Source organism: Salvelinus fontinalis, chromosome 3, assembly GCF_029448725.1.
Source record: "Salvelinus fontinalis isolate EN_2023a chromosome 3, ASM2944872v1, whole genome shotgun sequence".
Lineage (NCBI taxonomy): Eukaryota > Metazoa > Chordata > Actinopteri > Salmoniformes > Salmonidae > Salvelinus > Salvelinus fontinalis.
The window spans coordinates 15,834,701-15,845,248 of record NC_074667.1 but is presented as its reverse complement, the minus strand read 5'-3'; positions in this window follow the sequence as shown (position 1 = coordinate 15,845,248).

Below are 10,548 nucleotides of genomic sequence, written 5' to 3'. Positions count from 1 at the left end.
AAAAATACAGGTTGGACAGCAAATGAAAGATACATTAGTTCTTAATGCAACCGCTGTGTTAGATTTTTAAAATTAACGTTACTACGACATACAGCGTGCGTTAAAACGAGACCGCACCGAAATTAATGTCGGAATAATAGTTTAACATTTTTTAACAGAACAACGAATTAACATCATAAATAGTTCTTACTATTTGATGAGCTTCCATCAGAATCTTGTGCAAGTTGTCCTTTGTCCAGAAGAATCGTTGCTCGGTTGTAGATTGTCGTCTTCAACTTTGGAATTAGCAGCTAACATTAGCCATGTGGCGAAGACGTGTCCAACTCACTATAACGCAGCACAAATGAAATACCGAAAATCGCAATATACTGATATAAACTGATATAACTCGGTTTAAAATAACTACATTATGATGTTTTTAACACCTATATCGAATAAAATCAGAGCCGGATATATCTAAAGCCTATAACGAGAGCTTTTCAGAATGCAATCCTGAGGTCTGTCTTGCGTCATGACGAACGTTGAAAAGACTGCACACCCGGTTCCAAGAGCTTTTTTACGGCCTCAGAACTACCCAGACACCCCATTCTAATTCTCACTGCTTACTGACATCTAGGGGAAGGCGTATGCAGTGCATGTAGACCCATAGATTACATGCAAATTTATAAACTGACCCTGGAACAGAGGTCAGATTTTTCAGTTCCTGACAGAAAGTTTGCTGCAAAGTGAGTTCTGTTTTACTCACAGATATAATTCAAACGGTTTTAGAAACTAGAGAGTGTTTTCTATCCAATAGTAATAATAATATGCATATTGTACGAGCAAGAATTGAGTACAAGGCAGTTTAATTTGGGAACTAATTTTTACAAAGTCGAAATGGCGCCCCCCTATTGAGAAAAGGAAGGATTTTTAACTCTTTAGATAATTGAAACATGGCGTGTGTATCTGTGCCATTCAGAGGGTGAATGTGCAAGACAAAATATTTAAGTGCTTTGAACGGTTTGAGTGTGTCAAGAACTGCAACGCTGCTGGGTTTTTCATGCTCAACAGTTTCCCGTGTGTATCAAGAACGGTCCACCACACAAAGGACATCCAGACAACTGGACACAACTGTAGGAAGCATTGGCGTTAACATGGGCCAGCATCCTTGTGGATCGATCCATGCCCCAAAGAATTAAGGCAAAAAGCGGTGCAACTCAAAATTAGAAAGGTGTTCCTATTGTGCACTATTGTACACTAGGGATGTGTAGATACATTTATTAATCAGTTTAATAAATCAGCTAATGCTTTAGATTAAGACACATTTTTATTAAAGATTAATCTATTTAAAAGGCCACAACCACAAAAAAATATGCATTTTTAGGCTAAAACACAGCGGTACTAGCAACACAGCGGTACTAGCAGCCCTAAACTGGCAGCACTAAAACAGATATTTGCAAGTTGTTGATCTCTAGCTAGTTGTATGACTATGAGCATCCTACTGATCTTTTGTGAGATAGCTAAAATCTTTGGGCTATACACTACTTTCTGACCTTGCCATTTTGCACGTAGACCCTGTAGCAGTCCTCTGTTGGGTGTGAATTGGCCCCAAAGGTCATACTGGCCTTCATAGCCCTCTCACCCAGTAGGTTTGTCCACTGGTTCCCCCCATCACTACTCCCTTATAACTGCACATGGCCCTCATATTACTTCACGTGAGGACATCAAGGTTTATTTTTGTGAGGATACATTTCCTCGTATTCTCTGCCAGAGACATTATTATGCTGGAAATATACAGGAATTAACTGTTAGATTTAAGATAAAATAAACCCAAGTGCTGGTCATTTGCACGGTCAAATAGAGTGGAGATTGTGTGCCTAGCTCTACAAATGAAACGCATGAGGGAAACTCAATCGCTAATAATTACTCCCACACCTTTCTAATGCAAGTGATTTGCACCCCTTCATTTATCTTCTGCCCTCTGATCTCAATGCAACATTCATTTCATGGTAATTTTACCCTGTGTGCCTCTAAACAGATGCTTGAATGTTGTTTGTTTTTTACTGGGGGACCAGGTCAATTGTGTGCTGTAGTTTCCTACATAATAATGAAATGTAAATGAGAAAATTTAATTTAAAAAACATTAAATCAATGTTGATCTTGAAAAAAACAAGTAATCCTCTTTTGTTTCATGAATGCTGAATATTTCAAGTGTTATCTTTGCAAGCACTGATAAAAGTGCTATGTAAAAAGGGGAAACATCTAAAACAAACCCATTATTACCTCCTCCAAAATCCCTGACCTGTGATGGCAGGTAGCCTAGAGGTTAGAAGCAGGCCAGCAGTCAGTCTCTGGCTCAAATTCAAATGGGGACATTTGGTGGGGAGTGAGCTGGCAACCGGAGGGTTGTATCAGTATCCTAGATGCCATCTCCTGCCGTTGTGCCCTTGAGCAATACATATAACACAAACATTGGCACTGAAACATGCACATACACACACACACACACACGATAACATACGCACTGTACATACACATGGATTTAGTACTGTAGATATGTGGTAGTGGTGGAGTGGTGGCCTGAGGGCACACAGTGTGTTGTGAAATCTGTGAATGTATTTTAATGTTTTAAAAATGGTATAAACTGCCTTAATTAATACAAATACGTAACCCCTTAATCTGCTCCAGGGGCGTTGCACTTTGTCCGACTCTGGGTTCAAATAAAAGCAAAGACAAATTTCAGTCTTCTTCCGTTTTGAACACCAGTTAATTTCTTAAGTGGACTGGAATTGACGTAGAATTGGCCACATTACTACTTGACACATGCAATCCACATATATGCATTGATTGAACATTTACTGATAGTAAATCTTAAGTGTGAATCAATGGATAACTCTACTGTCAAGATTACTTGACTTTGAAACTGTATTAGGGAATGATTCATTCAGGTGCACAGTGCCACCTTCTGGACTGTAGAAGAATTTACTCCTCAATAAGAATTTACTCCCCTCTCAATAATAAAACATATGGACATTTGGTTTTATGTGTATTGTGTGATATTATGCTTTCTTTGTGTACAAATCAATCTCCAGCAATCTAGTTTATCAAGTATTAGAGTGTGTTCAGATGCCTAATTTAATGTTTTATTTTAGCCAACCATCCACTATATGGTATAAACTTAGAAATGACATGGTAAAGTGGTGCCAACCAAAAAGTACCCATTACTATCATACAATGTTTTAGTAAATAGTCTATCACATAAACACCAGCTGAAACAGGACTGTAAAAGTTATTCGAGATCTGTTTTGTAAGGAAATATAGAATGTTGCTTTTGAATATTATGTTCTGCACATACAAAAACACACACAGAGACCTACAGATGGAATTATTGTCATGTTCGATCTTGGTTGAATTTATGGTGTTTTTTATGACATGTCAGGACATTACTGACAGAAGGGGGGCATGCTGTCCAGGCCGTGGTTTGGTCTTAAGCTCTGATCAAAAGAGATGAGTCACTGATAGTGTTTACCAGCCATTGTGTAACCTTCACGCAGACGTGCACAATTGGCAGCACAGGGGACAGAATCAGCAAGTTTCATTCAAAATTTGGACTTCCAGTAACTCACAACATCTATGACCCTTCATGGTCTGCATCCTGTTCCCCACATAGTGCAGTACTTTTGACCAGGGCCCATAGGGCAAAAGTAGTGTCCTTTGACATAGAGAATAGAATGCCATTTGGAGCTCAGCCATAGTCCAATCTGAGTCAAACCTGATAGCATGAAATGTATTCAAACCTGACAACATGAAATAGCCTACATACAGATCACATTGTTCACATTAACCGTAAAGATAGGTTAGTGAATTCTTACAAGAAAAATAACATTGACTGAAGTCAGCTGTCGATTATTGAGCTAGAGCATTTGATTTTGTAATTCATCATGTTACTCCCATATACTCATAGTTCCTATTCAGACATCGATTCTACTGGCTAAGAAATTAGTTACTCTATGTTGTCTTGTTGTATCTAGCAGACATCACTTTCAATAGGGTCTAAATTAGTATACAGGCCTATGGGTTGCTGGGGTTTGGATTACTTGAATATTGGTACTTAATTAATAAATCCTCTTGAGCTGCCAGCACTTTTGCACTGTATTCGTCAATCTAGCAAGAAGATAGCAATATTTTGCAATATTGCTATATTTATATTCACCTGGAATTGTTTATTTATGTCAACAAAAAAACACATGTTTCAGCCCATATATATACAGTATATACTATTATAGTTATATAATAAACCACATACACATGTCATGAATAAGCCTTTTCTTACTTTATAATATGTCTATATCAGTGGAGGCCCCTCAGAGGAGGAAGGGGAGGACCATCCTACCCAGTGATTTTCATAAAATAAAAGTGATCAACTATCCTCATACTGTATATTCACGTCACTAAATAACTGATTAAACACTGTTTCGGCTATGAAAGTCCACAGTAGCTCCAACAGCACTCTCTGGGGTAGCACCATTCAATACAAAACCTAGGACACTCATGGTTCTCACCCCTTCCATAGACTTACACAGGACTTCTGGAGGAAGTCCTCCAACCTATCAGAGCTCTTGCAGCATGAACTGACATGTAGTCCACCCAATCAAAGGATCAGAGAATTAATCTAGTACTAAAGGCCTAAGCTACAACTAGCTAGCACTTCAGTGCGAAAAATGTTGTGAGTAGTTGAGTAGTTGAGAGAAAGACAATAGTTGAACAGTTTTTAACTTCTTGCGACTACAGGGGGTGCTGTATTCTCATTAGCATAATTGCATTACAGATTAAACGTCTTCCTACTAAATTTTTTATCGTACAATATGCATATTATTACTATTATTGGATAGAAAACAGTCTCTAGTTTCTATAGGCGTTGGAATTTTGTCTCTGAGTGGAACAGAACTCATTCTACAGCAATTTCCCTGACATGGAGTCAGATTTCACACATTTTGGCCCCTGATCTGGAGTCAGTTTAAAGGCCACTGTGAACGCTATCAGGATACGGACACTGCTTACGTCTTCCCCTGGATGCCTTTACGTGATGACGATTTGAATGGTATCGATTGCGCAATCACAGCCCCTATAAAACAAAAACACGTGTAGGTAGGAACTCTTTTCCAGATGCGTCGGGCGCGCGGTGGACACCGACCCTGCTCTTTTTCCAAGCATTAGTGTAGCCAGTTATATTTCTCCGGTCATGTTTCTACTCGTTATAGGAGTTAAAAACATCATAAGGTAGTTAATTTAAACCGTTTTATAGCAATTTATATCCGTTTAGTGCGATTTTGGGACATTTATTTCTGAGACACTGTGAATCTCTGGGCACGGTTCCAGTTCATGCCGAACGCAATGGGCATTTCTACATGGCAAGAGGACAGCTTTCGACCAAAAGACGATTAGACCCAAGAAAGGATTCTTTGCCCAAGATTCTGATGGAAGAACAGCTCACAGTAAGAACAATTTATGATGATAAATAGTGTTTCTGTCGAAAAATATTAAAGCTTACGCCGCCATCTTGTTTTGTATAGCTTCGCTTGGCGCAACCTGGATTGAAAAGTAAGGATAATTAAAAAAATGTAAATCAGCGATTGCATTAAGAACTAATTTGTCTTTCGATTCCTGTCAACCCTGTATTTTTTAGTCAAGTATATGATTAGCTATTGATTAAACTAGATCACTCAAAGATGGCGACCGACATTTCCAGGCTTGTTTTGCTACTATTTTCATTTTATAACCACGTTTTTTTATGGCTAAATATGCACATTTTCGAACAAACTGTATATGTATGTTGTAATATGATGTTACAGGAGTGTCATCTGAAGAATTCTGAGAAGGTTAGTGAAAAAATTAATATATTTTGGCGATGATATGATATCGCTCTCTTTGGCTAGAATCAGTGCTCGGGTAACGTTTGCGTATGTGGTATGCTAATATAACGATTTATTGTGTTTTCGCCGTAAAACACTTAGAAAATCTGAAATGTCTGAATTCACAAGATCTGTGTCTGTCCATTGCTATGTGCTGTGTATTTTTAAGAAATGTTTTATGATGAGTAAATTGGTAATACAGGTTGCTGTCTGTAGTACTTCTAGGAGCTTTGGTGAGATTTGTGATGCTGGCTGCAATGGCAAACTATGATTTATACCTGAAATATGCACATTTTTCTAACAAAACCTATCCTATACCATAAATATGTTATCAGACTGTCATCTGATGAGGTTTTTTCTTGGTTAGTGGCTATCAATATCTTAGTTTAGCCGAATTGGTGATAGCTACTGGTGTTGAGAAAAAATGGTGGAGAAAGAAAAAGGGTGTATTTTGTATTTTTGCATGGTTAGCTAATAGATTTACATATTTTGTCTTCCCTGTAAAACATTTTAAAAATCTGAAATGGTGACTTTATTCACAAGATCTGTATCTTTCATTAGGTGTCTTGGACTTTTGATTTAATGATATTTATATGCTACTATTTAATTGTGACGCTATGCTAGCGATGCTAATCAGTGTGTTTGGGGGGGGGGGGTGCTCCCGGATCCGGGGTAGAGGCTTGTTAGAGGTTAACTCCCCTTGCTAGGTTTGTCTAGCTAATTTCTTATGGCTAGCTTGTTAGTCTGCTGGCTAGGCCTTGGTTGTGTAGCTAGCTAGTGTTATGTTTGTTCATTATATAATGACAAACCGGGGCGTAGGTTTAACTACTTTTAATGAACATATACTTCAGCTAGAAAACTTCATATTTAGCCATGCAAGGCATTCTTTAACCTGTTGGGGCTGGGGGCGCTGTTGTCACTATTTATGGTAATCGTGTAATTTTTGAAACGGCTTCCTACAAAATTCTTGATCGTACAATATGCATATTATTATTATTATTGGATAGAAAACAGTCTATAGTTTCTATAGGAGTTGAAATTTTGTCTCTAAGTGGAACAGAACCCATTCTACAGCAATTTCCCTGACATGGAGTCAGATTTCAGAAATTTTGGCCCCTGATCTGGAGTCAGTTAAAAGGCCACAGTTATTGCTATGAGTATACGGACACTGCTTACGTCTTCCCCTGGATGCCTTTACGTGATGACGATTTGAATGGGGTCGATTGCGCGTTCACAGGCACTATAAATTAAAAAACCCTGTAGCTAGTCACTCTTTTCTTGCTGCGTCATGCGGCGCGTGGAGGACACCGACCCGCACCTGTTCCAAGCCAAGCATTAGTGTTGGGAGTAATCTTTCTCCGGTCATGTTAAGACTCGTTATAGGAGTTAAAAACATCATAAGGTAGTTAATTTAAAGCGTTTTATAGCAATTTATATCCGTTTAGTGCGATTTTGGGACATTTATTTCTGAAACGCTGTGAATCGCTGGGCACGCTTCCAGTTCATGCTGAACGCAGTTGGCATTTCCACATGGCAAGAGGACAGCTTTCCACCAAAAGACGATTAGACCCAAGAAAGGATCCTTTGCCCAAGATACTGATGGAAGAACAGCTCAAAGTAGGACATTTTTATTATGATAAATCGTGTTTCTGTCGAAAAATGTTAGTGGCTTAGGACGCCATGTTTTTTGACGTAGCTTCGCTTGGCGCAAACTGTATTGAAAAGTAAGGATAATTTAAAAAATGTAATTCCGCGATTGTATTAAGAATTAAATTGTCTATCAATCGCTGTCCACCCTATATTTTTTAGTCACGTTTATGAGTATTTATGTATAAGAGTAGATCACTGTCTAATATGGCGCACGGACATTTTCTCACCAGCTGGGCTACTTTCCCCATTGTCTAACCATGATTTTGGTGGCTAAATATGCACATTTTCGAACAAACTGTATATGCATGTTGTAATGTGATGTTACAGGGGTGTCATCTGAAGAATTCTGAGAAGGTTAGTGAAAAAAATTATATATTTTGGCGATGTTTACGTTATTGCTCACTTTGGCTAGAATTAATGCTGGGGTAATGTTTGCACATGTGCTATGCTAATATAACAATTTATTGTGTTTTCGCTGTAAGACACTTAGAAAATCTGAAATATTGTCTGTATTCACAGGATCTGTGTCTTTCGATTAGTGTATGCTGTGTATTTTTACGAAATGTTTGATGATTAGTAAGTAGGTAAACACGTTGCTCTATGTAGTTATTCTAGTCCATTTGTGACGGTGGGTGCAATTGTAACCTATGCCATCTACCTGAAATATGCACATTTTTCTAACAAAACCTATCCCATACCATAAATATGTTATCAGACTGTCATCTGATGAGTTTTTTTCTTGGTTAGGGGCTATAAATATCTTAGTTTAGCCGAATTAGTGATAGCTACTGTTGTTGGTGGACAAAGAAAAATGGTGGATTATGCTAATGTGTTTTTAGCTAATAGATTTACATCTTTACATATTGTGTCTTCCCTGTAAAACATTTTAAAAATCGGACATGTTGGCTGGATTCACAAGATCTGTGTCTTTCATTAGCTGTATTGGACTTTAATGTGTGAAAGTTAAATATTAAAAAAAAACATTTTTTTTGAATTTCGCGGCTCTGCCTTTTCAGTGGGGGTGGGGGGGGAGTGCCGCTAGCGGCACTCTCATCCTAGACAGGTTAACCATCTCCCGCGCCCGCATAGCCTGCTGGGTAACGTAGTCTAAATGTTATTAACACATAACAACACAGCTAGCTAGAGTCAAAACTTCTTAACTTGAGGTGCAAAGTTACTTTTTTTCTATTCCGAATGAATAGAGTCGTTCATCACTTCTTGTCTGGAATTATTTTTCGATTAGTGTTTATCTCATTCTAAAAACAAAAGCTCATGTTGAACATGACTTCTCCCTCTCTCTGTCTCCCAATGTGTCTCTCTCTCTCTCTCTGTCTCTCTCTCTCTCTCTCTCTCTGTCTCTCTTTCTCTCTGTGTCTCTCTCTGTCTCTCTCTGTCTCTCTGTGTCTCTCTGTGTCTCTCTGTGTCTCTCTGTGTCTCTCTGTGTCTCTCTGTGTCTCTCTGTGTCTCTCTGTGTCTCTCTGTGTCTCTCTGTGTCTGTGTCTCTCTGTGTCTTTCTGTGTCTCCTTTACCAGCATGGTGGTGGCAGCATCATGCTGTGGGGATGTCTTTCATCGGCAGGGACTGGGAAACTGGTCAGAATTGAAGGAATGATGGATGGCGCTAAATACAGGGAAATTCTTGAGGGAAACCTGTTTCAGTTTTCCATAGATTTGAGCCTGGGAAGGCGGTTCACCTTCCAGCTGAACAATTACCCTAAGCATTCTGCTAAAGCAACACACTGGTTTAAGGGGAAACATTTAAATGTCTTGGCATGGCCTAGTCAACGCCCAGACCTCAATCCAATTGAGAATCTGTTGTATGACTTAAAGATTGCTGAACAGCAGCAGAACCCATCCAACTTGAAGGAGCTGGAGCAGTTTTGTCTTGAAGAATGGGCAAAAATCCCAATGGCTAGATGTGCCAAGCTTATAGAGACATACCCCAAGAGACTTGCAGCTGTAATTGCTGCAAAAAGGTAGCTCTCCAAAGTATTGACTTTGGGGGGTGAATAGTTATGCACGGTCTTGTTTTCAGTTTGTCTTATTTCTTGTTTGTTTCACAATAAAAAATATTTTGCATCTTCAAAGTGGTAGGCATGTTGTGTAAATCAAATGATACAAACCCCCCAAAAATCTATTTTAATTTCAGATTGTAAGGCAACAAAATAGGAAAAATGCCAAGGGGGTGAATACTTTCGCAAGAAACTGTAATCCAAAGGACAGTTTCCTTGCTTCTTTAATCAGACCAACAGTTTTCAGCTGTGCTAACATAATTGCAAAATGGTTTTCGAATGATCAATTAGAATTTTAAAATGATAAACTTGGATTAGCTAACACAACATGCCATTGGAAAACAGGAGAGATGGTTGCTGTACGCCTATGTAGATATTCCATAAAAAATCTGCTGTTTTCAGCTACGATAGTCATTTACAACAATAACAATGTCTACACTGTATTTCTGATCAATTTGACGTTATTTTAATGGCCAATTTTTTACATTTTCTTTCAAAAACAAGGACATTTCTCAGTGACCCCAAACTTTTGAACGGTAGTATATATATTTTTTACCTTTCTTTAACTAGGCAGGTCAGTTAAGAACAAATTGTTATTTACAATGACGGCCTAACCCGGACAATGCTGGTCCAATTGTGTGCCGTCCTATGGGACTCCCAATCACGGACGGTTGTGATACAGCCTGGAATCAAACCAAGGTCTGTAGTGATGCCTCAAGCACTGAGATGCAGTGTCTTACACCGCTGCGCCAGTCAGGAGCCCGAGTACAAACTTGTTTCAAACATGAATCTATCTAACCCTATCGACCTGGACCCTAATTTTCCGGACTCAGCTCAGCTAGACCAGAGAATCCAGGCGCTGCTGGACATGTGGGAGATGCAAAGACTGCTGAAGATCTCTCTGGTATCCTCCAAGGTCATCATGAATAAAGGGAGTTCAGAGTTTTTTGGATGCCGTCATCGATTTGCCTCTCGACACCAACACAGCATAGAGCT